Source organism: Cyanistes caeruleus, chromosome Z (assembly GCF_971803275.1).
Source record: "Cyanistes caeruleus chromosome Z, bCyaCae1.hap1.1, whole genome shotgun sequence".
Taxonomy (NCBI): Eukaryota; Metazoa; Chordata; class Aves; order Passeriformes; family Paridae; genus Cyanistes; species Cyanistes caeruleus.
Window position 1 is genome coordinate 53,554,677 of NC_141732.1, and position 25,506 is coordinate 53,580,182.

The window sequence follows — 25,506 nt, forward strand, 5'->3', positions numbered from 1 at the left end:
TCTAATCTTGCCTAAAAGCCCAATTTCCCCACCCACCCATGGATAGGAAATTTGAATCTACCTAAGGTAATCTGTTCAAAACCTAAGATACTCCATTCTCTAAACTGCAGAAGAAGGACTCTTTCCTACATCATCTCAGACTTAGAAACCACTTCAGTTTTCTACAGAACTTTTCATCATATTCTGCACAGTTATTTGCAGCTTCACCTCAGCTATGATGAAATACAGATTTCACACCTCTCCCCAGGTTTTGGAACTAGCTGTTGCACACAAGCAGGGATCCCAAGAACCACTTCCCAAGGTAAAGCAGAATGTGACTAATGCAAAGTTGACAAGAGCAAGCTGTGACCATAATGCAGTGAAAAACGCAGCTAGGCTCCCCCAAAAATGTCTGTGAAAGATACTGCAGACTCTCTGACACTTCTTATTTCATCGAATGCAAATAATTAGAAAAGCTGGGGCTAAGTCTAGGATACAAGTCAAACATACTAACAAGTTTCTTCATAATTTGCAAAGTATATTTAGTAAGAATAGTCTCCATCTGAACCAGTTGCTTTAAAACGTAAAGTTTTGTACATATATTTCCAAGTCAAATTGCTGAAGCCCACTGAAATCAAATCAAAGTTTAAAACCAACCATGGTGTCTTCTCTCTTTATGCACGCTTTGAGCTCCTAAAGATATTCCTAAACAAAGTACAAATCATTATAAATATTAGTAGTTCTTTGATTTTCTAAATTTATGTTCCAATCAGCAAACAAAAGCCAATTAAAAATCCTAGGCATGAATTAATAATGTCTGTGTAGACCACTTTGGAACAGGTATTCCAGCATGTATAAACGGACATCCCTCTCCCCTTATGGCCTTTCAGTTTGTGACATCTATCAGTAAGCAGTTTTTTAAATACTTTTTTTTTTCTTAATTGGTATTTAGTAAGGACTTCGATCACTAGTAGATTCAAGAAATAGTCCTCCCACACCTAGGCCCAAACTACACATAGCAATATTTGTCTGGCAATCCACCAAATAATAAGTGAATTATATTTCATGTCATCAAAATAAATACAGTCACAACACACTAGAAAAACACAAAAAGGGGAAGGAAATGAAGGCATGCTGCCAAAATTAAGTTCTTCCAGTGCATTATGCTTTAAACATTGGAAACATAACACAAATGAAAATTTGGGAAGTTCCAACTACTCTTGAGAAGAAAGTATCTTCTCATGGATTGTTTGCTGGGAGGCAGTGACCAGAGGGGGACTCCATGACAGGAGGACTAAGTAAAAGCATATTCAGGTGGAAGATGAAGACAGCACATTGAGCCACATGTCAGACAAAAATCAAGAAAACTATGAAAAGCAGATATTTCTCCCACTTAATCTCCTGCATCTCTACATCATTGTCTTGTACAAAAGAGTACTTAGGACTCATCCATTCCCCTCCTATTTCTGGCAAATATGGTCTCTCCTCATCAGGTCCCAGACTCATCCAACTAAACTCATGCACCACTCCCCACCAAAGACACTCCTTTTCCAGTTTTCTCCAGTTCTGTCAAGCCTGCCCAGCATTGCTAGGCTAACAAATCAGATACTGCAGAGCATATGATGAAGAACAATTCCTAACTAAGGTTAAGAAATTCATTGACTTCTCATTCCCTTGGTGTCCAAATAACAGCTACACATGAGCAGAAGTAAGAAGCAAGAACAGCTGAAGTTAGAAATACACCACAGGTGGCTCAGTGCACTCCATTCCTCTTCCCTCCCCGTTCACAGGGAAGGAGAACGGATTATTTTTAGCCTTATCAAATATTTCTTCAGTCACTCTTCAAGCAGCATTTACTTATTCTCTTAGTGGGCTGGAAAAAGTTGATGGAGGAAGAGAACACTTTCTGAGCCTCAGGGGGTGCTGATTAGGAACTTAGGGCTGAAGATTTTGGTCATTATTCCCTCTTTAAACATGGGAAGGAAACCTCAGAGGTAGTTCATGTCTTTGAGCACTACAAGTGCAGCTAATGCCTTTAAGCATTAAAAGTGCCACCCCCCTACTGCTGACATTTTCAGGCCTTTTTAAAAATGAAGTTAGAACAAATGAAACCTACAAGAACCATATTTTAAACTGACATAAGATTAGAGCAAGCAGGAAAAAATACCTTAATGGGGGGAAAAAACCCCAGAGACCAGGAGTTAATCTGGGGAAGAAAATAAAAAGGTGAAGGTTAACACAGCCTTTCAGTAGAGCCCTTGTGCAAGACCGAGTTAATACAGATGTTCAAAAAAACCACATTTTAATCACTGTTTTAATCTTCCCATTGTGGAGTGAGAAAACACACCAGTAAAAGTGACTGCTATTTCTTAATGAGCTTCAGCCACCACGGCACAAGAGGCCATGTACCAGCAGGACCAGGGCACTGACTGCCTCCTGTACCTTGCACTGGTGAAGCCACACCTTGAATCCCGTGGTCAGTATTGGCCCCCTTATGACAAGGACATTGTGGTGCCAGAGCATGTCCAGAGAAGGGCAATGGTGCTGGGGAAGGGTCTGGAGCATAAATCCTGTGAGGAGCAGCTGAGGGAGCTGAGGTTGTTTAGCCTGGGGAAAAGGAGGCCAGGGGTGACCTTATCAGTCTCCACAGATGCTACAAGAAAGGAGGTTGTTGCAAGGCACTGTTCAATCCCTTCTCCCAAGTAACAAGGGGAAATGACTCAGGTTGTGCAAGGAGAGGTTCAGGTTGGATATAATGAAAAAAAATATTCACTGAAAGAATGATTAAGCATTGGAACAGGCTGCTCAGGGAGTGGTGGATTCACCATCCCTGGAGGAGTTCAAAGGAGTAGACAGTACTTTATGCTATGGTTTTATTGGGCATGGTGGTGTTCAAAGGCTGAACTTATCTTGAAGGTCTTTGCCAATCTTTATGATCCTGTCTCTATGGCATGCATTGCGTATTCCTAATGACAGAAAAAAGATTGTTTAGTCTCAACTAGTGGCAAATGTTACCTGTTGCAGAGCCAACTAGCCTTACTGACAGAAACCAGAACAGTAAAAACTTGTAACACAATCCTCCAAAGCAGCTCCAGTCCTCATGGTTCCAGCTAGGTACCGTCTGATCTGCCACTCTCAAACAGAATGGAGAGAGAACAAAGTAACTATGTTATTTCCTTATCACCTGGAATGTACAATGAACAAAATAAGTAATTATAAACATCTGGCTTTCTCACAAGAACATACAAATATGAATTGAAGAAATAGTTCCACACAGTCCACAAATTCACAGGTATGGATTTCACACCTGTCCAAATTTTTCTTGGGCAGCCTGTGCAAACATCTTGCTCAGATAAACCAGTTCTCCTTCCTCCTTGAAGAAAAGTACAGTTTTCTACAGAGCTTTTAAAACACACAGCCTTACAGGCTGGTAAGAGGCTTCAGCAAGTTGTGCCAGCTGTTATAACATGGGTTTATAAAAAAAATCCATGCCAGCCAATTTCTTCTCTAGCCAAACATAAAATCAGTACTATGAGTTTCAATGCATTAATGAAGTGCTGGTGGTCTTGAAGGACAGTCAGCCCCCAATAACTTCTGAAGCAGTTTGTCATTTCCTTGTGTCTTGTCACAGCTTTCACCCCAACATGCCCTGCTTTTAATATGACTTTTAATATAACTTTTTAATATTTATATTTAATATTTATTATTAGCTTTAATATAACTAATGAGTCTGAAAGCTGTGCACCCGTACAGAGGATGAAGAAGTCGAAGCACAGACTTGCAGGGAAACAAACCTAGATGTTCAGACACACTAAAAGCAAGAGTAACACAATTAGCTGATTCTCACCTGTCAATGCTAAGTTAATGTTGGTTTTTCTACAGCGTGATTTCTCAGTCATCCTGTTCATTTAAGTTTGAAAAGGGCTGTATTACATTGAACACACAACAAATCCTCCCACAATGTGCATGTCGGATGTTCGTGCATGTTTTATCTATTCAGCCATCAAAGTTAATTAAACACACTTGCAGTACATCTCCTTCCCTCAGTTGCTTTACATACAATTATCATAACATATATGATGGATTTATGTGAAATTAGAGACAGGTACCTGCCTTTAAAACAGTTCTCCTTCGTTCAGTTTTTCAAAAGAATTAAAATCAAAGGTAACTGCTTTTCTACTTCAAGTACTTGCCTATATTGCAGAAGTTTTCCTCATTACTAGTATGCAGTTCTACAATCAGTGAAGTATTTGCTTTGTGATTTGTATCACAGCAAGAAACAGTTTACCACAAATGATTCTGTGATTATTAAATTTCCCTAGACTATCAATGTGATGAGCTTGAAAATTTTAATTTCCCTTCAGTACCAGTATGTGACATACATTTCTTATGGACTACTGCCCAGATTCAACTGTCTATTGAACAGGAAAAGAAACTGACAGAGCAAAGCTTACCACGTTCCTTCTTACTACTACTTGATACTTGGATACTTGGATTTTGCTTGCAGCGGTTGCTTGAAGCCCAGTGCCCACTGAACAACATATCGCAATACAACAGCTTTCAACAAGACTTCTACAGACTAATATTCTTTACTAGCATAGACAGGATGAGAAAAATAAAGCTAATAAACATGGCCATATTTTTTGGACAGACACATCATCAAAAAGGTATTTTGTTGCATGCATTTTGCACTACAGCCTTTGCCTAACAGCATTCCTTTCCTCGCTGAGATTCAGAACAGGGATCTTTCTTGATTCAAAACCTGAATTCCTAACTATGTTCTTTCTTCACCAGTCTCTGGTCTTTCATGTCTCCTGATCCTAGTATTCTGAGCTGCTACTGTTACTTCTATAATGAAGGAGTACCAGTATATATTTCCGGAACATCTATATTCCAACAATGAAAAGAAAAGCTTAATTCTCCACACTCACTATTTATGAAATATTTCTTGGTCTACCCCTTCTGTTTCTTTCAGCTACATGAAGCATGCCTTCCTTATTTTCCTCAAACTGCTCTCTAACAAATTCTTACACCTGTAAGTTCAGCCCCAGTTTTGAAATATCTCCAGAGAATTTAGCAATTAAGGTTCTTTTACTTATTTATGAAAATTCATTTACAGCCATTCTGGAGTGGCTTTGACTTAAAGCACACAAAGCTAACTAGATGTGCTTAGTAATATTTTCCTTCTCTAAACATTTGTTGTGGTTAAGGAATGGTGCTCTTCAGCTCAGTGCCCCCAGCAGTACTTTCCGAAACCAACACCACTTGCTTGATCTTCCCTTCCCGCTCTGATGAAATTGAGAACTGGAGGCACAAAGTGACAAGCTCCGGTTGAGGTAAGAACAATTTACTGGAAACAGTAATGAGAGAAGAAAATGAACAGTGACAGCAACAGAAGTTCTACATGGATACAAGGATTAATTTCTTTACTGTGAAGGTGATTGTGCATTGGAACAGTTTGTCCAGAAAGACTGTAGAGTCTTCCTTACTGGAGATATCCAAGAACTGTCAAGACACAATCCCACGCCATGTCCTCCACAATGGTCCTGCTTGAGAAGACAGGTTGGACCAGCTGACCCACTGTAGACCCTTCCAACTTTAAATACTCTGAGTTTTCTCAGCTACTGTCAATGTTTAGCGCACTGTATGACTTCAGACTAATTTTCAACTGCCCATGGAACAATTCCGTTACTTGTATTTTTTTTCTGCCTAAACTACAACAGGCCATTTGCTTTTGAAAGTTAAATTTCTCTCAGTACATGTTTTCCAGGCCATTTGTTGGTTCACTTGTTTCAGAACAGATATACAGGATGAGACCAAAGGCACATCTAGTTTTCTAGTGGCAGCCAAGAATAAGTGCCCAGAAAAGAGCTTAGGAGCAGAACAAGCTCACAACAGTATTTTCCCAGGGTAGTTTCACTGTGATCCAAAATTCACAAATATTTCAAGCCAAGATGAATAAAAAATCCCAACATTGTGATCTTTACAAGAAACACCTGAAAACAACCACCTTCCTCTCTACAACTACCTGAAATGAGGTGATAACAAGGTGGGGTTTGGTATCTTATTCCAGGTAATAAGTGACAGAACAAGAGGAAATGGCCTTTAGCTATACATGAGGAGATTTAGATTGGATACTGGGAAAAATTTCTTCACTGAAAGGGTAGTCAGGCATTGGAACAGGTTTCCCATGGAGGTGGTGGAATCACCATCTCTGAAAGTGTTCAGAAGGCATGCGGATGTGGCACATAGAGATGTCATTTAGTGGTGAACACAGTGCTACTAGGTTAATGGTTGGACTCAACCTCAGAGGTCTTTTCCAGTCTTAGTAATTCTATGACTCTATGAAAAATTACAGAGGTGCTTGTCCCTCCAGATATGAAAATCATAAGACCAGAAGATAAGGTCCTAGAATTAAGTTAAAAATGATTACTTTTTTCCTACAAAATGCTTAACCTTAAGAACACTCAAACCTCATTTCCATGTAATTTCTTCTTTTTCTTCCAGTGTTTCTTTCTCCATCTTTTCCTGTCACTTTCTACAGTTTTCTTCTTTCTCCCATTCTACTGACTAGCACTCTTCTTTTGTGACCCAAAAGGGGAAGGTAATCAGAGTAAATTACTAACATAAGAGACAGAGAATCATAATCAGCCACTCATTTAGTCAACTTCAAGGAATTAAATCAAACTCAAAGCACTGCACCAGATAGGTGTTTTCAGACAAGAAAAAAAACATGCATAAGCAGTCATTGCATGACCTAAGACAAACAAGTCTTTATAAAATAGCAGCTCCATACTAAAATAACTGGGTAAACAGGGCAAGAAAGGAAAAGAAAGCATTTTGCTCCCAGGAAAGACACAGAATACAGCAGCAAAATCAGGCAAGACTGCAAATCCATTTGGCAGGGACAATGACTCACACTGGAACAGAACATGGGGTGAGGCAGAACTACCTAAGTTAATTATCTAGACATCTTTAAGAGACTTGAGGAGGAAGGCAACTGACCTTCTCCAATGAAGCCTCCTGACCCTTAAGTAGGAAAAGACCTACACTAAAGGAAAAATCCTGGCAGTGCTTCTGTTGAGGCATAACTGATTATACAGGCTGACCAGCAGAGAGAGCTGCATGAACTGGAAAGCTTGCATCTCAGATGGGGCACCAGTCAACACAGACATTCTGGAGCAGCAGTAGGGGCAGCCTTTAATTAACAATGTAAGATATAAGGGGTGCTGATGTGGCACACACGTGAATTGACAGACACAAGAGAATGGAACCCACACAAACACATTAGTTCAATGCTCAGACAAAAGTGGTAGACCTCCTGGCAAACACATGAGTAGAATGCAGTTATGAAGAGTTCTGAGGAAGTTCTTATATGAAAGTGGTACTTCTAAAAACATCAATACAATTTACACTACTCAAATACATGAGCTGCTGGTAAAGCTGTGGGAGTGGGGGAGGCGAGTGTTAACATTACTGCAAATTCAAGCTAAGTCTTTTGAATGCGTGAGGGATCAACATGTAATTTATGAAGTCGAAACAAACCTCAGTTCAATTCTCAGCTTTCCAATTAACTCTTCTACATGCTATCTTTTGGTACATAAACAGATACATTTAACCATTTAAACCCCATTAAAAACCCCAAAGAAACTGTGAAAGATACCTATTCTATAAACATGCCAAAGAAATAAAAGTACAGTGAACCAAGGGCATTTACTTGAAAATTTATCTGTAAGAGAGCTATGTTCAAAGCTTAACAAGCAGCTCAACTAATTTTGAATGCCTACAAAACCAGCCACACTGCTATTCTGACATCACCAAAACCTAAGATTATGGTAATTATTTAACTATTAACTAACTCTAGTACCAAATTTACTAAGGGAAAAAAAAGTCTTAAATATGAAGGTGAATACAGTCTAGTTTTTGATTACAGTTTCACATTAACTTAAGTCTGTGAAATTCTGGAAAGCTAAAGTCTTATTCTCCCTTTCACCTGGTATTCCTAATTGCTCCCTACTTGTTCAGCACTTGTCTTGGGAGAAATTGGCTTACTGAATGGGACAACATTCAGTAAGCCAATTTCTGCTAGTACTATTAAAGTTTTCAGCATTTGCTTAAGTTTTCTGCATTTTTTTCACTCCAAAAACAGAGGATTATTAGCACAGATGCAGAGACATGTATGGGGACATGCTCCACTCTAACTGCCATATAGCAACTTGAAAATGCTCCTTACTTGAAAAAGCACCACAGAAAATAGAAGTTTCTCTAAATCTGCAGAAAAAACAGCAGAGTTAAGAAAAAGCTGGTTTGTGGCTGGAAACTTCTATTTTCCTAGAAAGATACTCATGGAAAATCTGAAAATAAAAGGTTTCATACAGAAAAAAGGCCACAAGCATACTTTCTACATAGTGAGGCATTTCATTTAACCACAAATATCCATACAGGTTCAGCAGACATTTGCAGAGATTTAGACTTAATATCCCATTGCATTCCACTTTGAGAAACAAGAAAAAACCCACACTTTAGAAAGGTTGTCAGACACACTAATTAGAATCTGAAAGTAATAATCAAAGGGAGTCAAAACCAAGCAGTATTATTTACCCTAGTGTTACAATTATTTATATACAGGTGCAATTTAAGCAAATATTTTCTTTGGTGTGAAACAATACAATATTTTTATGTAGCAATGAAACTGAAAGTCACAATTATTACTTGTGAAAGTGAAAAAAGGAACAGTTTAATACTAAAAATAATAATAATAAATCATGGATTAATATAGTTAGAAGGGACTTATGGTGGCCATTTGGTCTATTACCCCTGCTCAAAGTAGGGTCAAATTATACCAGACTCAAAGCCTGTCTAGCAAAATTTTTACCATGTTCAGAGGTGGTTATTTCACAACCTCGCTGAACAGCTTGTTCAGTGTTTGACCATCCTCCTGCTGGAAAAGTTTTCCTTAATACCTAACAAAAATTTCCCATGCTCCTTGTGTTTGTTTTCTCTCATGCAAGCACCCTGTACCTTCAAAAAAAGTCCAGCTGCATATTTTTTATAGCCTCCCATCAGGTAGCTGAAGACAACAAACAAACGTCTCCATGGACTTCTCCAAATGAAAATACACAATTCCCTCAGCCCACAGTACATCATGTACTCCAGCCATATTCATCTTTGGCGGTATTTCACTGAACTGTTTCCAGCATGTCAATGTTGAAAGGATCTAGTACTAAGAACCTTCAAACTGGAATGCACAATCAGACAAAATTAGATAGAAGCCTTTCAAATAGAACTTTCTTTTAAAATAAATACATTTTAGTGATATCAATGCGATGGTAGATACTCAAGAAAAATGCAGGCTACACTTAGGAAATCATTGAGCATGCCCTGAAAAGTAGTAATTGCAGTAACTCTTGGTATAGTGAGAGCTGAATTGAATACAAATTTTCAATGTAATTGAGCAGTAAACACATCTTATAAGCACTACCTATATATATGGATCAGATTGTGTTCTTTACACATACACACATATAATAAACATTACGTACATTCAATTTCACTTATATACTTCAAATATATAAAGGACTTAGTCATCATGGGTGGAGGCCTTACGTACAACCTGGCTAAAATCCAAAAAAAAAAAAAGAAGTACAATTTTATGGTATCTGCATCTATTTAGGATTTTTCTAATTTAAAGACTATCTAGACAACAAATTACATACATAAAAATGCTTAACAACTGCAAAAATTCAGGACTACATCAAAGAATAAAGCTATCATTCATAAACATTTGCTGTCTCTGTTGAAGTTGTACATGTTTGACACAATCACTAAGCTTGCTGGAACAGCTTCTAACTTGCAAAAGTCTGCAAAATAATTGCAAGATATGCATATGAAAGAAGGAACAGTAACCCAAAATTCTACTTTTATATAGGAACTTTCCTGTGCAACAAAAACAAACATAAAGTAGCTGGTTCAGTTTTAAATTTTTTTTGAGCAAATATGATTTTTTTTTCCAAGCAGGTTAGACCAAACTTTAAAACCAGAGAACCCCTTTCCTCAAATATCAAGGATGTTTCATTATACTCTACAACTGACTTTGCTAGACTACATGAGAAAAAGCAATATTTTACTCCAAGTAACATCAATGACCTACAAACTCCATCTGTAAATGGGGAAAAAAGCCTAACACACTGATTCCAGACTGATTCCAGGAAGTAAACAGTCTCTTTCTGGATTCTACATAAAGATAAAAAGGGATTTTAAACCACTTTTTCTTTTTTTTTCTTTTTTTTAACATTTAAGCATACATTGTGGGATGATTGCATCAAACAGCAAGTAATGTCAATTAGACAAAAAAGAAATACAGAGAACCCATTTTAGCATGGAAGAGATGTTACTAATTGCCAAATGTTTGGAGATTAAAGGTTTTTCTTCCCTTGCTACAAAGTATGTCTCTGCAATCCAGTCTGCCAGTGAACACAAGCAAGGACCATAATCTCTTTCATGCTGTCCACTGTCTGTCCTCCAGCCCCTACTCCTCCGTTATCTTTAGAAGTTTCAAGTGGAAATGGATACGGGAGTTTTCCCATACTTCTTCTAAACATTTAGTTTACATTGCAAAAGTTCTGGGACATAGAAGCTTGTTAATCTCAGAACAAGAACTTCAAGGTTTTAACAATAAACAGGACCTCTACACAGAAATATTGTCAAAGTAACAAATCCAATGGGTGCTATGTGGTGGTGGCCTCCAAAATGCTCAACCTGATATTTTATGTAGAACTTTTTAGTAACCTACTTACCTCAGCAATAACTCAGAAATTAATCTAAATAAAGAGGTAATACACATAAGACCTGCTTCGACTTACTAAGCTACTATCTGAGTCACATATTTCTCAAATTTGTATCATGTCCACATACTTCAAAACGAAAATGGTTCAATTCAAATAAATTCAAATAAATTTTGCTGATTTTACAAGGCTTTGATTGAGGGTCCAAGTGAGGGCTCATAGAATGAATCCTCAAAGAAAAAACAATAAATCAAATTACACCAGTTGCAGCTCAGTAACATTAGGGAGTTTAACATGCTTGATTGTCGACTTAATTTATGCATATTAATCTAATGTAAATTTCAACTTGAATCCCAAAAGAGCAGAAACCACATTTATAGCGATAATAGTTAATCTTTTGCTTTTAGGTATCTGGTTATTTTTAAATACACAGGAACAACAAAAAAAATGTGATCCAGATGCAGATCCTCTTTAAAAGCACTTCAAAACATTTCCTTAAAAGCTACCTTAATGGCTGTAAGCACATTGCAGTTATGATTATTTTTTCATTCTTACTGTTTTAGGGACCTTATTTTGTCGTGACTGCAATCAAACAAGGCTCCTTGCCTTGATAAAAGCCACCTATATGTTCTATCTCTAAAATAGTTTTTCTTTGAATTACTTTGAATACTGTAGTACTGACTAACTAGGTGCACTGATGTTGTCAGTCTAATGCCTACCCCTTCTCACTGCAGCAGAAGTACTAGGAATAAAACAATCACAAATAAAAACCTACTGGCATTCTTCATCTATGGTACTCAACTCCAGTTAATTCCGCTGTCCTTTAACTCAGTCAAAAGAGGATCACTGCAGCACTGAAAACCCCATCTCATGGAGCCCTTCAAGAATGTGTCTGCTAGGCCTTTGACATAGGAGAAAGTGTCAGTACTCCTAACTTTTAACCCCTCTCTCTCCTCAGTGCTTTCTGCTCGAGCACCTCAATGCTCTCGTTTGTAGGAGGTGCTGGTAAGAGTAACAATAAGCTTCCACATACCTTCTCATCCCAGCTGCACCAAACCCCATCCTGTTAATGCTGTCTACCTCACCATATTAGCAATTCTACTCTATAACCAAACAACACAGAAATACCTGTATGGCTGTCTTCCTTTCCACACTCTTTTTATGTGCTTGTGACTAGCTGGTAGACTGGGTAGGAAACTTCTGTCAATTCACTAATACAGGAGGTACCAGCTAGGAAGTCAAAGGCTTCACACACCAGAGCCCACATCCTGGTGAATGGACACGTTATTGAAACAAGGCTGGTTTTCACTATGAGCAAACCAGATTAATTTATCATTACATCTTATTCCTTTTACGAATCCACAGCAGTCCCATATGCAGTCCAACTGCCTTCCTAGAGCTATAGCTGCTCTCTAGTCAGTCCTTTCTGTGCTGCCTTTGCTCAGCTATTGAGGGCCCCCTTACTGGCCCTTTTTCAATGCATTAGCTTGACTTGGGCAAGTGGTCAAATACTTTTCCCCTTACCACACAAATGCAAATATATTGCTTGTACTGGTCCTGCAAAACCTCTAAATATAAATATTTCTCAAGCTGAGCCTTCAGTCCAGCAATACTATAATTATGCTGGCAGCTACATTCCCTTCCCATTTTTTTCTGGTTTTGTTCCTCTCTTCTCTTTTATGCTGCGATGCTTTCAAATATAAGTAAATAACTTTTAAAACATACTTTTATACTCTTTCATACTTTCTCTGCCCTGACAAAGACAAAAGGAAAAAAAGGAGAAACAAAAGAAACCGGCTTTACTTCTTTTCACCTTATATATTCTTGCTCTATTCTGTATTTTGTAGAAGTTCCCTACTCTAAGTTCCTTTTCCTTTGTTTATTCAGGGCATTCTCTATTTCCTATTTCCTTTTTCGCTTCCTAGCAGCTGGACTCCTCCAAGGAACTTGTTCTGCCCCTTTGAGAGGTTTGGGTTTTTTTCCTTTTGGTAGAAGACAAGAGAGCCAGCTCTCCCTGGTATTTCATTTCTTTATCACTCAAGAGCAGGCAAGTTGCTCTCAGAGTTGATAATCTTCAGTGTCTTCTTGTGTAACGGCTCTCAAGTTAGTAATTTTAAATAATCCATCGTAAATATAAATTATTGATCAGGCTATTTATGTGACAACTGAACTTTAAAAGACGGGATTATCTGCAAACAGGCAACACTCAGAGTGACTTCTAACTTTTAACTAAAACAAGTTAAAAATTTATATAAATCCTAGAATATAAAAGGAAATAAATCTAGAAAAAGGTTCTAGAAAAGTCATTTTCATGTAATCACTAAAGGTATTGAGTGCCACAAAAAAAACCTGCCAATTTTTTCTTACTTCTGCACTGCAAATTATTTCATTTCTGTCTGTGATGAAGTTTAGATTACCAATTTCATTAGTTCCAGCACTACTAAATGAGCTAAAAATTACATAAGGGGTTTTTTGTGTGAAAGAAACACACATTTGCAGATGTCAAATCATGTGTAGCTGTTATCATCAAGTTTAGATAGCATACATCTGTTCCAAATAAATGGTATAATTATCATAGTAGTCTTGAAAGTAACAGTGATGTTCTCAAGTCCACTGAAATGTTCAGGTTACAAAGACAAAACTGAAAAGACAGACAACTTAGCAAACTGACACTCCCACATAGTCTGTGTAATCCACAGCTGACCTGCCATTTCTTTCATTACTTGTACACACAATTTAACACTTTAAGTATGGCTGTAATCATATAATGAGATTTGCTAAAGCCAGACTTTGTGTGAACTAGTCCAACAGTAGTATTTTCATGAACACCAAGAGTACTTCTCAAATGTTTTGAAACTAGCAGAAATGGTAGCAATAGCCATAACACATTTGATATGTTCTATCACATTCTGAAAGCATATGACATTCTAATAATTACCTAGAACTGGCTCCAATATTCCATGAAACGGAGGCATGTCATAATTTAAAATACAGAATGACTAATGTTATGTATGTATGCAATCTATTAAAGATTCCCTCTCATAAACACAACAGAATTGTATAACATTTTACAGTTAACATAGTATTTACAGCACTGTATTTATGGGTATATCATTGTTTCAGTAAAAAATAGTTATATTATGTAGTAATTCACCCAGTGAATAAGTACTGTTTGTGATCCAATCACATATTGTGATCCAGTATTTTAATTATGACTTCAAAAGGGCCTCATCCATTACAAAGGTAAAACAAAACTTTAAAATAAAAGTACGTAAGAATAAACAGGAAATGCGAGATCACAAACTGTAATTGCAAAACAAATCCTGTACATGATCTGTGTCAATAGATCGAGGTGTCATAAATAAAAGGTTTATTAAACTGCTACTTTAGTCCATCACATGGTCTAAAGAATGAAAGGACTACAATCTGAAATACATATTTCTGCTTATTCCCCTGAAACTATAAAGACACTGGTGAAAAAGAAGTAAGGAATGAGTGCACGCACATGTAAGACACAGCATTTTCTGGGGAAATAAGCAATAGTTTAGAGAAAACTATAATTTAAATTATGAAATCTTTAATGCTCACATACAGCCAGAGTGTCTGACCTTCAACCATGGTGAATCAAAACTGAGCAAAACATTTGCAGATAGCATGAATGCCCGCTTCAAACACCTACTCAAATCAATCTTTTCCTAGATCAATTGTCTATATTGAGGTTATAAAAGGACATTTCCAAAGTCTTATCACAAAGAACCTCTCCACTCTTAACACAGCAGCCTCACTGAGATTTGACATTACACAGTGCTTTCCAACAGTTGCTACTGCTGGAATAATTAAACATGTACAATAACAGTTAAAGTTAAAAAGACGTAAAATACTGTCTCTATTTCCATACAGAACCACTCATCTACCCACACCTTCACAGAACATTCATTTCCCTTCTGTGACACTTCACAGTCAAAGAAGAAAGGACACTTTCAACTTTAAAGACCACTATATATTCCATTTTGGAAAGGACCCACCGGGATCACTGAGCCCAAGTCTTAAGTGAATGGCCTGTGTGGGTATTGAACCCACAAGCTCAGCATTATTAGCATCATGTTCTAACCAACTGAACTAATTTCAGGGTTTCTTGCACCTTCTTAATTACCTGTCACCTGTATTTTCTTTTGCTCATTTGTAATACATCTTGATTTCCTACCATTATCCTTATATTCAGAGTAAACATCAGTTCTCACATACTGCTAAGCAACCTACCAGGTTCTGTTTTCCTTCCAGACAAAATATCAATACTTCTCCTTCCTCACACTTCAAAAGAAATTCTAATCAAAACACCACACCCTTATCCACTGAGGCTAGCAGAACTGAGCCTTTTCACAATCTGTTTTTCACAAGCAATTTGTTTTTTCCACTAACAAATTAAAACTAATTTCTTCTTCAAAACCAGCAACAGTCTCCTCCAACTGAAAATCAGTTTTCCAGACCCACAGATGATTTTAATATAGCTTAGCCCAGCCTGCAAATCGAATCATATTTAATGTGCTGTAACATGCTTTTTGGTTATCTTATTTTCTTCCCATTTTCTCTCCAGAGGCACTCAAAACTTGACTGGGGAGTTGGCTATAGTAAATCTGAGGACAACAGATCCAGAATGACAAAAGGCTGTTTCAGCAATGTAAACTGAAAGACAAAATACTCGGCTAGATTTGGGCCAAGAAGTTTGATTCCAAGTAGGTCAGACATTGACTATTTTCAAGATCAGAAGGCAACCTTAAAACCTAATTCTGAATTGATTCTGAACAGCTAATGGTGGTTTTACTAATGGGACCAGAGGAAGAAATGTAAGAAAGCAACAAAGCCTCAACAGGAGAGAAGTGGCTGAACATGAGAGAAAAGTCCTGAAAAAGAACAGTAAAGAGATAGTAAGAAGGTAGTGAACAGAGAGGCATCTGGAGGGATGATGAGACAAAGCTGTTTACATTCTTGTTCTCTCCTTACTTTAAGCCCATATTATTTCCAGAATCCTATTGAGTTCCTGCTTCTGCTTGTAAATTCACCTCATGCTCCACTACTCTGAAAATGGAATGCAGAAGTACTTTTACTGTTCTAATAAAAGAGGAACATTCCTTTTCTTACAACACTAGAAATATAACCATTTAGAAACAGTAAGATTATATTATGCTTATAAACATATACATATTTTATAATATATATATTGCATTATATCCCAGTGTCTTTGACTAAGACCATTTTCTTTAATTCGAAAGTTCAAAATAGTTTTCTTGTGTGTGGTACACTATCATTCGTATTAGAAAGTTCAAATTAACAACTTAAACAAATTTTTTTTCCTACCACTTGCTGTGTAAGCTTGTCAAATGAGGCTACAAGCCCATTTAACCTTGTTGCTGCATCTTGTATGCTTTTGCCAAGAAGGCTTTAATACTTTCTTCCCTTAGTTCCTCTTTTTTCTCTTCTAAGTGTCATCAGTGACAATGATTTACCATCTTACTTCCCTGAGAGCAAGAGGATGTGCAGCAGTTTTGTTTCAAAACATGGTTTCAGTCATAGTGATAATTCATGCATGTTTACTGCCTCTGAACATATACCTCTGCCTAACAGGGGAAGTAATTAAGATGTTATTTTTCTTAACAGTGGGATTTCTTAAAACTGATATTCTTCTTTCCCCTTAATATATAATAATCAAGAAAGCAACCTGTCTTTAACATGTCCCACGTGTTTAATTGCTCAAAGAGCCAAGAAGTTCTCTGCACTATTATTTTTAATTAAACAAGACACATTGTATTACTTTTTTATGTAAGAAGAGATGGAACTTAATGAGTTCAATCTAGACTTTGAATATTAATTAATTACATTATGTCAAAAAGCACATTGGCTATAGTTTCCATCTACAGTAATTTTTAACTTACTGTTGGCATACTGCATTTCTAAAATTGAAATATAACAGAAACATAGGAAACCATAAAAAAAACCTACAGCTGACGTTATTAAATACAATACTTATAAAGAAAAGTTACGTTGCCAAATAAATTTATCAAAACATTATATTTTTCAAACTGTGCAGTTCATTAAAGAATGAAAGCTCAGTCAATTACATGAGCTGAACAGCTTGCTTCTGGTCACAGTATCCTTCATGGATTTAAACCAATCATAGTTCATTATCCTATGGTTATTTTTACACAAACTGGGGGAAGAATATTTTCCCAGTTTGGTTGCTGGAAAGTCTTTGGCCACCTACTGTTCTGGCTTTTATTTAGAAATCTGCCAATATTCAGACCTTAGCTGAATTTAAAATTCTGAATCTAGGTCTTGTTCCAGTGCCCTATCACAGAAAAAAGCACTGTCAAACAGGAAAAAGCTCACACAAGAGGCCACCAACACAGCTGGAGGCTCCAGCACAGAACCTATGAGGACAAACTTGGAAGCAGGGTCGATTCCACCTCCAGGGGCCTAACAGCAGACCCCTAATAGAAGTTATTCAGAAGACAGAGCCAAGCTCTCGTCCTCCATCCACAGGACAAGAGACAACAGAAGCAAGTAGAAACACACAGTGTTCAGAGAATATAAAGAGAAAGTTTGACATCTAGATGATAGCCCAGTGGTCAATGTGATGTCTTCATCCTTAGAGATTTTTTATGACCTGCCTGGATGCAGCTTTCATACCTGTTATGACCTCCTTACTGACCCTGCTTTATTCAGATCTTTGAAACAGAAACTGAGGTCTCCTCTTTACTAAATTATTCTATAATTGTTCTATAATATCACTCTTTAACTGAAAGTTACATTATTTTACTAACTTTAGGCTTTAGCAGAATTGTAACTATAATCTCCGAATTGTTTTCTTTAAAACAAAAGATAATTTAAATTCATATCTATTAGCTGCCTGTTCACTGAATATCAGGGATTATATGCTCTTGTTTTCATTCTGCATATCCCCTGAGCATGAAAGGGGACCATCACTTTTCCTGGCTTCACAGATATTTAACCCACTAACTGCATGATAAAGGGCACTCAAGGTGGCTTCCTCTTAGGCATTTTCACTTAGAAATACTTCAGCTACATTGCATCAACTCAAAATAATTCTGAGTTTCTTATCCAAGAGATACTACAGGTATTGAAGAGGGAGCAAAGTAGTTTGACACATCAACACAAAGCACCACATTCCCTACATGCTGTTCAAAATTCATGCTTTTCTGTATCCCCAGAAATGGTTTCAAAAAAGCTAAAGCTGCTCAAAGGCCTTTCAATGAATTTGGTTGAGCAGTCCACAAGACTACTGCAAGGATAAGAAATCAGACAGTCAATGTCTTCCACCATATTATGGCATGCAGTTAATGTGTTGTAATATCAAGTCATGGCAAACTTCAAATATTGTTCTAAAAAGTCTGACTAAAAAATACTGCTTCACCACCCTGCACATAGCAGCTGCACAGCCACATCGCAGCATAACAGCTTAAACTGCAAAAAGAGACACAATGTAATATCAACCTACCCAAAAATGTTTACATCAGGCTCAAGAGTTCGAAAAAATTATGTGTCTAAACTCACCGAATCACCATAAAAATTGGCAAGTACTAACACCTTTTTCAAAAAAACAAAGTAAAAACATTCTTGCATTCCAAAGTGAATTTAAAATTCAGCTTTGTGGGTTCACTGGCAGAATTATATTGGTAAGTGTCACGGTTTAGGAATGGTATTCCCAATTTGGTACTCCAACTAAAAAGAAACCCTGGCTGCTCCCTCAATGTCCTTGTTCCAGTGAAAGAAACAAAAGGCAGAGATTACAGGTTGATGTAAGAACAATTTACTGGAAGCAGCAATGAGACAAGAAAATGGACAGTAACAGCAACAGTATTAATAACAAGAGCGTACAAAAGAGGGTGATTTACATGCAAAACACTCCCCGAAGGCGCCAGGTTCCCTCTGCCCATCACATGGGATCATGACCCGAAGCCACACCCTTCTTTCCCGAAGTGAGATCGCCCTACTTCCGACAGGATGAAGTGCATGGTACAGAGTAACAACCTAGACGCTGCCACATGGCTCCAGGCTCCACCCCTCCGCAGCTACTGCAGAAGTATTAACTCTGTCTTGGCTGAAACCAGGACAAAAAGATAGCTCTTTGGAAAGAAACCTGGAAAAAATACCGAAGCCCAAGAAAATTATGGCACAGCTTAAGGGGGCTGCAGTCTAAAGGTATCCTTCTAAACACTGTCCATCAATACATGTGAACCATCTTGGGTAGCAAAAGACATGGGAAATTTTCAGTGTCCTGTATGGTTTAAGCTGCTGTGGCTTCCAGCTGCTGAAATGTGAACGAGTTCAGGTACACCTATGTGTGTTACAATCACACATGTAACTACATTGCAAACAGAGCTTCAAAGTCATTTGGTTCTGAGTGATAGTGGTGTAACCTCATTAAACCTCAGCCAACTAAACCCCCCCGCTTTGTTTATTCTTCACTTTAATGCACACCTATTTCATCACACTGCTTTTAGATCTGCCAGTGCATAACAATCAAAAGTGAAGACTCCAGCTAATTTTCCCTTTGCACAGTGCCTGTATGGTTTACTAAGTTTTGCATTCTTGTTTATCACAAATTTAAATCTAACATGCTCCTTCCGAGCTTCTGCAAGCATGCCTATCAAATATTCACTGAAACTGAGTATAAGTTCATCATCCTTTCAATGTGCAAAACATGGTTTTAGTGTGCTAAATTACAGTTCTAGGGAAGAAAAGGCATATGGGAGTAGAATGCCCTAGTGTTAGCCAACTACCTCAAAATCACCTTTAACTGGTGATTAACTGGTGATAACTGAAGAAACCAGGTTAGGATAAAAGCAACCAGAAGTACATTTTCACAGGCTTCCTGACAGAGAGCATAGTTACAAAGGGTTGTGAAGACCCAGGTGCAAGGGAATTAAAAAATAACCATGCACCTATTTACACTTGTTAGAGTAGTTCCAAAGTCTGTCTTTTGGAAGCCAGCTGTTGGATTGACACATGCTTTACTGCCCACAGTTGAGGATCTGGGTCTTGTGCAACCCAGTGCCCTCCGATTCCACTGGGAGCCCAACATCTCTTTTGTAGCTCAGTCCATCTTTGGGGTTATCCAGGATGTGATTACACAATGTTTTCTCTGACACTGCAAGCCAGCTTAAGGACTTATCCTGTCCGCTCCCTTTTCCTCATGCCACTTGTTCCAAATGAGACAAAAATTAATTTTAACTTAGGTTACTTGTGATACAGTTTACAGCACAGTCCTACAAAAAGCTCTTGTGTTTACACAACTGAGAGAGCAGCAAATTCCAATGGTTGTGAGGAAAAAAAAGGAAAAAAAGTCTTGAGAACAAAGAAAGGTTAAGAGAACAGTTAATATGCATTGCAAAACTACAACTCCACCTTTTTCTTAGATCTCTGTGACTTCATGGTTTGTAATTCCCTCTCTGTGGTTTATAAACCCCCTCTTTCATGAGGAATTAATGCTTGTTTTCCAGTTTTCTTTGTTTTTAAATACTCTTGCACTAGTCTTCCAGTCAAATTTTATTTAATATGTAACTCAAAACACCAGCTGCAGTCATATCTCTGTAGCTGAATCCATGCAAGTAATCCCATAATTTCATGTTGAAATGAAAAAGCCTCCAATTATAAATGCACTTGAATAGCTGAGGCCTCTAAAAACTGTTTGATAAATACAGGTACCAAATGTACTGTACGTTTACTAAGACTGGATATTTAGAAGGCAAAGGGTTTCTTACTTTAGAAATATCTGACAGTACTAGAAACCCAAGCTGTAGCTAGCCAGTGTTAGTTATGACACACTGAATACTGAACACTTTCGTCATAACTATGAAATCTTTGCAGTCAAACAAGACTACTGGATATTAGAGATGGAAAACTCGCATTTAAAGCATACTAGACCTGTACACTAACACTATTCCTCTGAGATATTATCCACCCCCTAAAAAAACCCCTCAAAATTCTTGCATTGTTTCTAGTGAACATGATGATATAGACTGTGCAAGAAAAGGTCTTAAAAAACTCATTTAAACTGATTTGATCGCTACTCTCACTGAATACTACAAAAAATAAATCCTTGATACCAATGAAGTCACATAAACAAGCATTTTAAAATTTTTAATTATACATGCAAATAACTTTAATCACAACACTTTTGAACATGTATAATAAATCCACTTACTTAATACATCTGTAAAAGACTTCCCCAAGTCCTGAAATCTATTGCAGCTGCTCAAGCACATAAGCAGAACGATAAAGGTAATACCAGCTAAATCAGCTCCACTGAACTGTTGATAAAAAGCCTTAGACCACAAACAACACATAGATGAAGAACTGGAGTAAATATCAGAAAAGATCCCACATGGAGCTGCATGCAGAACAAGAAATACTCCACGGTACATATTTATGCAAGCATATAAGCACTTTCAAAGTCCTAGCCTAAAAACAACTTTGGTGATAACCAGCTTACATGAGACTTGAGCAGGATCAAAACTGAGAGCTAGCCAAGCAAAAAAAACAGAAGTCAGATAACATCTGATGTCAACAAACACAAAATAATAAACCCTTGAAAGAATAACTTGCAGTTATTCCCACATGACACTAAATTTTAAGCCAAATGCAAGCAGATAAACAAAATAACCACTCACAGAATGTGCAGCTCAGCAGAATCTCTGCTTAACACAGGCACACACAAGACAAGAAAAAGTGTTCTGATGAAAAGAGGAAAGGTTTTGAAAACATTCTCAATTCACCTGGTATATTGTCTTTTGTGGCATCACAAAAAACACAGAAAAACAGAATCAATTAATAGATTTGTATGAGCTATGAACAAATACTAGACTCTAAGAAAAAAGAAAACACACACACAAACCACCCTTCCCCCACCTTTGCAAAACATCCACCACACAAAACCAGAAGAAAACCGAGAAGACAGAAAATCAAAGCACCAAGAGCTAACACCTCCCTTCCTAATAAAAGAAAATGTGCAACCATGATTAAAAAGCAATCTGCTAACAACAAAAGGAACCCTCCTGTATTACTGCTGTGGTAGTCATTGTCAAAGACAGATGCAGAGACAACTCACCTCAGAAAAGGACAATGTTTCCATTGATTTAAAATCAATAGTTCCCTGCATCAGATTGGACTGGGTTTGGGTTTTTTTCTACAATCAGATTTAAAGATTCAGCTTTGGCTCTGTGAAACAGTAACTACATAACCAAAATTAGATGGACAATTGCCTTCTGGGCAAGTCTTTCCACATAACACATGGGGGTTATCATTGCCCACATGAACATGAACCAGACCTCTCTGCATCCAGTACTACATCACCCAAAGAGCTTGACATTTGAGTGAGGCATCACCATTTTTCTTTGAGCATCTTACGGGTTGCAACTGACATTGCATAACCTACCTTACACCTGTACTTTGTAGCTGTCACTGCACTGAGATGCACACAACCAATTTAAGTGAGACATACAACCTACTCTCTAGATGAACACAGTATGCAGCAGGAAGCATCTATTTGTACGCAGCATATAAAACTGTATTTCAGTTCAGCACTGTATTACAGTAGTTCAGCAGAACTACTATAAAGAAGCTTCTTTGTATATTCATATTTTTGTAGTGCTTTTCACATCTGCATAACGACAGATCTATCCTTCAGAATAATTTTGAAAATCTCATAATCAGAAATTCAAGAAAGCCCCTCATTCACCTTTTGATAAAGAAACTGCAACCGAAACAATTTAAGGAAATATAAGGAAATACAAACGTAAGCATGAGCTCAAATGTTGACTCAGATCATGCTAGTTTTAGTCCTATTAGTCATCTTACTGGGCTCATGCTGAGAACCCCGTGGGACATATGAATTCGTAAAGAACCCACCAAAATCGGTAAACAGCCAGGGTCAGAGGGCTTGAAACAGCCGGTCTATTAACCAAATGAAAAGATACAACTGTGTAGTTGCCTACTGAGAGTGCTAACATTTTCATGAAAGCCTAGGTAAAAAGTAGCAGGTGTGTTACAAGAAAAATGCTAGTCTGTAACAGGCAGGAGCACTAGGAAAGGATAATTTGACTTGAAAGGCACTGCAGGAGGTCATCTAGTTCAACCTTACTTAACATTCTGGTAACTTTTCTTAAAAAGGCCACCAGATTTTGGTTGCCTTCTTCCATGTTTCTTTTGTTGTTTTTTTGGGGGGGGTTTGATTTTTTGGGTTTTGTTGTTAGGTTTTTTTTTTAGAACATCATTTTTTTAGAACAAATACTTGTTTTATTATTGCACGGTCCATTCTGCTGGCTGCTTTTTAATTGCAAGTTTTGTAACTTTTGGTACTCTTCTCTCCATAATGCACGCCATTTAATTACTGTCTCTGTTTAATACTACTACATTTTTGAATTTTGCTTATTTCCCTTGAAAGGCTCTTTCAGATGAGATCTCAGGTTATTTCTTGTAACTGCAAACATGGACACTTAGCTTTTTTGTTTACATAAGGTCGTACTGTAAAAATGCCACAAAGCTGAGATAAAAAGAGACCAATGTCAAAGCAACAACCTCACTCAGCAATTGCTTTTCTCCTAACTTCATAAAAAATAATGCCACTGCCCGTACAACATGGCAGTAACATTCACTTCAGTAACTATTCTCTGGTCATGCATAACATTACCTCCACATAGTTTGGAAATGGTTATTCTACAGAGATTTCAAGTTTTTATTAGCCTAATCATCACTTTGAACAGCTACAAGTAAAAAGCCATAGCACCCTCCTTTCATTTTCCATTCTGCATTTCCAGTCAGTCTAATTTCACCAACAAGGATGTTGGACCATTTTCTTCATTCCATGTACTTATTGCACATTACAACTTCCTCTCCCAGCAGCAAATACTCCTTCCCCATGTTGCTGTTGTTGGCACTTACAAAAAATTGAAATCTGTAAATAGGTCAAATTTAGGTTTCTATGGAAAGTACACCACTGCTTAAAATTAATTATTTGCTATTTCATACAATAATACTGAAGTTGTTTAATTTAAAAGTCTATATTTATACCATGGAAGTCACTCTGGATGCATTCTCATCAAGTGGGCTACTGTATTCCTACCGAATCCTCAAATTACTCCCACAAACCCTAGAAAGGGAAGAAAATTGGGCATGCCCACAGAGCATCACTACAGTATTAGCACCATATCAGTTACAAAGAAGACTGAGATGCAGGAAAGGAAAATAAAGCTAACCCATAAAACTGATCCAAAATACCTTTAAGTGTGCACAGAATCTCTCTATAGTCTTCTGTCGGTACTGATTTTCCATTAAATAGAAACTTAAGAAATACTTCTCTCACACCTAGTTACACACAAATTACATTTAACTAGTAACAGAACAAAAGAAGTTGATAATAAATTGGTAACTTTTACAGAACTAAGATGTCAGAAACACTGATCACGAAGCAAGTGCAAATCTCAAGTGCAAAATCACACTCAAACCCGTTAATAGCCATTACAATCTTCCCAATTAAGTTTCCTTCTGTCCAGTAACCAAAAGGAATAGCAAACAATTCTCAGCATAGAACAATTTGTGAATAACCAAAGGAAGGTGTTATTTTCTCACCTGTCACTGACTGCAGAAGTGAGAAATTTGAAGACAATGCCAGAATCAGGTTCTAATAAGACATCAGTTTAAAAAAAAAAAAATAAATAAATAAATAAAAAAAAATTAAATAAAAAATCTGAGTAAGTTTTATCTGAAATTCTTCTCTTAAAAAAAAATACCTTGTGAAAATTAACCAAATCTATTAATTCACAACCCACACCTAACGGAACACTTCCCCACGCAGAAGCAAATTCAGTAGAGACATAGAGAAAAACCACAAATGGGGTTTTTCGTGACTGTCTGCCCTCCTTCTGCGAGGAGATTTTTTTTAACGGCACAAATAAGTACTGGCGAGGAAGTTCTCCCGCAACACACAGCACCTCCACCGAAGAGGCGCAGCAGCCACACTTCCAGCTCCCCCGCCGCCCAGGTCGGCCCCGGCCCGCCCCCCGGGAGCCCTGTTTACGGAGCCGGAGGAAGCCAGCGCGGTGCCCCGCTCACAGCGCCCGCCGGGCAGCGCCGCCCGCCCCCGCCCGCCGGGGGGGAGCCCCCGCCCGCGGGACGGGGCGCGGAACACGGCGGTGCAGCCGCCACCCCGGCTCCCCCCCGAGCCCCGCTGCCGGCCCCACTCACCGCGGCGGCGGCGGCGGCGGCTGTGCAGCGCAGGCAGCGTCCCGCCCGCTCCCTCCCCATGCACGGCGGCGCCGGCCGGGGGACGCGGCGGCAGCTCCGCGCCGACCCGCGCTCTGGCCGCTGCCTCCGGCTGGGCGGCGCTCCCGCCGCTCACGTCATCGCGCGGCTGCGGGCGGGGCGGGTCCCGCCGCGCTCCCCCGGCGAGGCGCGGCCGCTCCGAGCGGGGCGCGCCGTGCCGGGCGGGGCGGGCCGTCCCTCGGCCCTCAGGGACACCGTGCGGCCGCAGGGCAGCCTTCTCCTCACAGAATCACAGCATGAGTTGGAAAGGGCGAGGGGGCACACGTGGGTCGTCGAGCCCAGCTTTTGGCCCTACACTGTAGCACCCCCGAGAGTCACGTATGTGCCCGAGAGCGTGATCGAAACTCATCTGGAGTTCTGTCAGGCTCCGTCGGCACTAGAGAGGGCACCAGGGTTTTGTCAGAGC

At 38.5% G+C, this 25,506-nt stretch overlaps 1 protein-coding gene across 10 annotated transcripts in view; it reads right to left on the reverse strand.

The window, feature by feature from the left end:
- JAK2 (Janus kinase 2) overlaps positions 1-25,190 on the reverse strand; it is an 86,654-nt gene extending 61,464 nt beyond the window's left edge. Inside the window, exons 1-2 of one of the 10 annotated variants that reach the window (XM_086867875.1) lie at positions 25,023-25,176; positions 24,408-24,459 (exon numbers count right to left, since the gene is read on the reverse strand). The gene's annotated coding sequence lies outside the window, so the exon portion shown is untranslated. Of the gene's footprint in view, positions 1-24,407; positions 24,484-24,568; positions 24,911-25,022 lie in introns of those variants that run through there. The other 9 variants (XM_086867880.1, XM_086867879.1, XM_023943354.2 and 6 more) reach the window with 9 other exon arrangements.
- Positions 25,191-25,506: the final 316 nt, after the last annotated feature.